The sequence below is a fragment of the Mus caroli genome, chromosome 10, assembly GCF_900094665.2.
Source record: "Mus caroli chromosome 10, CAROLI_EIJ_v1.1, whole genome shotgun sequence".
NCBI lineage: Eukaryota > Metazoa > Chordata > Mammalia > Rodentia > Muridae > Mus > Mus caroli.
Window position 1 is genome coordinate 50,800,878 of NC_034579.1, and position 5,046 is coordinate 50,805,923.

The window sequence follows — 5,046 nt, forward strand, 5'->3', positions numbered from 1 at the left end:
TCAGTGGAAAGAGAGGCCCATTGATCTTGCAAACTTTATATGCCTCAGTACAGGGCCAAGAAGTGGGAGTGGGGGAGGGAAGTGGGGGGGGGGTTGTGGGACTTTTGGGGTAGCATTGGAAATGTAAATGAAGAAAATACCTAATTAAAAAATAAATTAATAAAAAAAAGAATAAGAACATTTGTTTGGGGATAGGAAACACTTTGTGGTGATGATGTGGTTTGAAAGAACAGCAATTTCTCAACATAGAAGATTAGCTGAGCATGGAGGCACACACCTGTAATCCCAGTATTTAGGAGCCAATGACAGAGGTAGGAAAATCTCTTAGATTCTGAGGTCAGCCTGGCTTACATAGTGAATACCAGACCAGCTAGGGCTGCACAGTGAGAACCTGGCTCTCTACCAGAGAGCACTTGTATGAGGACCTGAGATTGAACCCCAGCAGTCAGACAAGGAATGGGGAGGAAATTATGAGGCCTGTATCCCAATATCTTCTTGGGAAAATAGCTCTTGTCTTTGGGAGTCTGAATTTTAACAAGACCTTGCATCCAGTGTAGTAGAATGCCCCGAGATCATCTAGATCTATGTACTCAACTCACTATCATATTGTGTACTCAGCCTGTTCACTCAGGTTGAACCTGCCTTTACAACAACAACAGAACTTATCTTATTATTGATTGTATTTCCCATTTAACCAGCTTTTACAGCCTAAACTAAATGTGTTGCTTTAACCTTAAATTATTATTCCATGGCTCTGATACAGAAGTGTGTGTATGTGTGTGTGTGTGTGTGTCTCTCTCTCTCTCTCTCTCTGTGTTTGTGTGTGTTTTCTCATGCTTGTGGTAATCATTTTCTGAAAGTAGCCATGAGACTGAACGCAATTTCAAAATAAGCAAATAGCTACAAATGTTAGAAGTGGCATGTGGATGGATATAGGATGGTAACATATGTGCTTCTTTCCAATGCTCTTCTGAGTTAGCTGAAATCAGTAAAGTAACTTCTAGTAAAACTTTTAAAGATTTCTATAAAAATGTATTCATCATCCCTTTCACGTACTATGTTTTCTATGAATACAATAAGATGAATGAAAGTCAGTGAAGGAAAATGGAGAATTCAAATTTGGACTCACTCTTGGACTAAACTATTCTTTTTATTAAGTCTTTTTCTTCATTCCTTGACATGACATTGATGCCAAGGCCCATTCCTGCCTGAGGATGTCTAAGCAGCTAATTGTGGTCGTGAAGGGTGAAACATTGTCTTCAATGGTGTGACATCCTGTCAAGTGTCCATGTGCCAGAAACAAACCCTCATTCTTGCTCCTATAAACAATCCAAATGCAGTCAACTGGCAAAAGACCAGAATACAAGGCTAGTTCAGGAGCAGAAGGGGATTGGCAGAGATGGAGTAGAAAAGAGGAGAGAGAGGGGTTCTGTTATAGACATACACTTCATGCATGTATAAAATGGCATAATTGAAGCCATTATTATGTACAATTAGCATATGCTAATGAAACACTAAAATAAGTTTTAGAAAAGTTAAGCCAAGCCACTCACACAGGAACATACCTATGAAATATATGTCATTAAGTCAATGAATTAGTCATAAAAGCAATAAAAAAGATTCCACATTCACCACATGTAAAACAGGAAACAAATTACATGAGTGGCCCCAGTACATAATGTAGAAGAGTGTATATAATTATGAAAAATAAGTGTTGCCATGCTTTAATAAATCTTCTCTGTGAATATTTAACTGCCTTTCAAATGTTAATAAGGGGGCAGAAGATCTGGGCCACTGAGTTTTACTGTTCTTTGCCTTAGGAGGCAGCAGTGGTGAATGGGTGAAGCGGCAAACTGCGTGCTCCACTAGTGAGGTGGTTGGAATGAGAATGCCCCCCACCCCCACAGACTCAGATTTGAATGCTTGGTCATCAGGAAGTGGCCTTACTTGGGAGGAATTAGGAGGTGTGACTTTGTTAGAGAAGGTGTGGCTTTATTATAGTAAGTGTGTCACTGGGGATAAGCTTTGTGGTTCAACCACCCAAGCCAGAACCAGTGTTGCTGCCTGAGCATCTGGACATAGAACTCTCAGCTATTTCTCCAGCACCATATCTGTCTCCATGTACCACTATGCTTTTAGACACCAGCTAGACTAGAGCCCCAAAACTGTGAGTAAGACCTAATTAAATGCTTTCTTTGAAGAGAGTTACCATGGTCAGGGTGTCTCTTTACAGCAAAAGAACACTAGAAATACAGTCTCTGGTGATTAATTTCATGGTACCATGGGCTGAGCTTTGCAGATCAAAGAACCCTCTGTAATTTTATCCTCCCATTTTTAAGAAGGTCTTTTAATAGCTGGTTGTGGCAAATTTAACATCTTTTCTTTTTCTCTGTGATTGAATCTTCTCTAAGGTTGCACAGTGATTTGGCTCATATAGTGTGAGGACATTTTGATAAGCCTTTAGAAATTTTGTTTGGTATTTTCAAGCAAAAGGACATAAAAGCACACCAGAACTATGTATCAGCTTCTCCATTCTCCTGTGCAGAGCTTATGAGGCTGCTTTTAGAAACCTGGCAGGAATCTGACATTGGGCTAGGACAAGGAAGTAGGTTTCAGGCAGGAATTTGACTTTGGGCCAGGACATAGAAGTTAGCTCAGGCAGGATCTGATTTTAGGCTAGAACAAAGAAGTAGGTGTCAGGCAAGAATATGACTTTGGACTGGACAGGGAAGTGGGCTTAGATATCTTGGTCATCCTGACCAGCTCCTAGAAACAGTGATTTAGGACATTTGTTTGTTGCCTTGCTTGTTGACTATTTGTGTTTAATGCCTTGTTTGTTCCTTAACCTAGAAGTGGCCTTATTACTTGCATGTAATTAAAATGGTATAAAAGCAGACTGGGAAAAAATAAACCAGCTTCAGCCTCAGAAGAGGCTGAGGTCATGCTACAGTGTTGTCTAATTGTCTTTTTCTTTTTAATCCTCACTCCTGGACTAGAGAACCCACTGACTGACTGAGCTGGCATGGTCATTCTCTAGTACTATACACACCATTAAAAGGAAGTGGGAGCAGGATCTTACAAAATATGTTACTACTACTACTACTAATAATAATAATAATAGTACTAGTACTACTACTACTAATAATAATAATAATAATAATAGTACTAGTACTACTACTAATAATAATAATAATGTTAGTTTTTATAGATTGCTATTATTTTACTGTTATCTTGTTAAGCTAACTCTTATTCTCCCTAATTTGGACTAGACAAAGCCCATTCACTAAATTCATTTTTTCACTCGTTCAAAAAAATCAGGTACCTGCTGTACACTGACACAAGACCAGTTAGCTGCTATAACACCTATCTCACAGAAGCTCCCTCAATAAAAGAACAAAAGATGCTCAAATCTTTCCAGAAGGTAAACTGAATTATTAGGACAAAAATGATATCTACACTTGTAATGTACTGTGAATTGTATTGATGTTTTGGCTTTTCTTGAGACATTGTAATGAATAATTTATGTCAATCTGACTAAATTTGAAGACTAGCTAGAAAATTGATAAAGCATTATTTGTGGGTATATCTGTGAGGTTTTCTCCAGGGGATTTTGGTGTACAAATCTCAGTAGACCAAGTGGAGATGATCTATCTTCAGTGTAGAGAAGGTGCCATTCAATTGGATGAGGGTCCAGATAGGAAGACAACAGAGAGCTTAACCATAGGAACCCAGGAGCACTCTTTTGCCCTTTGAAACCAAAATCACCAGTTTCCTAGCCTTCGCAGCCCAAATCTCACAACAGAAGACTCTCGACCCTTGGACTAAGCAATATAATCAACATCCCAGAATCTACTCTTCAAATATCCTATCCTACATAATAGTAGGAACCAATACCCCTACTTGATTCTTTCCTCACTCATACATTGATCCATGAATCTATCCTACTGGTTCTCCCTAGAAAGCTCTAATCAACAGAGATAGTAATAACAGAGGTTAGGAAACATCTTCTTCCCTAGCACTACTTTCCTATAAGCACATACTCATGGGAAACATTGCCTCTTTCCACCTATTAATCATTCCTTATTCTGTATGAAGGAAGAATGAATTTAGGGCTCTTGTATTCAAGAGTGTCTCTTTTCCAGTACACTCCATCCATAGTGGCAATTCTCAAGCTGTGGGTAGAAATCCTTTTGGGGTCCATATATCAAATATCCTGCATATCATATATTTACATTACATTATAGTCGCAAAATATAGCTATGAAGTTGCAATGAAAATAATGTTATGGTTGGAGGTCACCACATGAGGAACTGTATTAGGAATTCAAGCATTAAGAAGGCTGAGAAGCTCAGCTCCGTAGGAAGAAGCTCCCTCTAGCAAACATGTATTCTGCTCTGTTTTATGTGCAATGAAGTTGATGACAGTGAGGTGAGCATCTGAGGAAAGCCTACGTCTACAGATGAGGGCTGGACAAAGCCTGTCTAATTTCTCCATACTCTCAATGAAAAGGAGAAAAAGAAGCAGTGGATGCATTTGTTAACCATTTTATGAATAAACATACATGAAAATTCCAGAGAATGAACTATTTTGAACCTTTAAACTTTTCCTAGCGGTAGCTCACACCTTTAATCCCATCACTTGGGAGTCAGAAGCAGGTGGATTTCTGAGTTTGAGGCAAGCCTGGTCTACAGAGTGAGTTCCAGGACAGCCAGGGCTGAACAGAGAAACCCTGTCTCTAAAAACCAAAAATAAGTAAATAAATAAATAAATAAATAAATAAATAAATAAACATTATTGGATTGTATAAGTTAAGCTCTATCCTATAAAAGAGAAAGAAGCAAGGTCAGCATTTAGCAAAGAAGATCCCTTAAAGCGACCCTACTATGATCTACACTGTGCCAAAGCTCAACCATAAACTAAAGTAGAAACTTAGAAAATGTAGATCACTAAACTTTAGTTTAATAAATTATTTCCCTGTTAACCTAACATCATAGCCACTTAATATTTCTTTTTTTTTAATTTTTAATATTTTTAATTACATATTTT

General features: G+C 38.2%; 1 protein-coding gene across 2 annotated transcripts in view; it reads right to left on the bottom strand.

Annotated features, from left to right (window-relative positions):
* The window catches only part of Tbc1d32 (TBC1 domain family member 32), a 213,273-nt gene that overhangs the window by 132,764 nt on the left and 75,463 nt on the right, over positions 1–5,046 (bottom strand). The gene's annotated exons all lie outside the window — the stretch shown is intronic.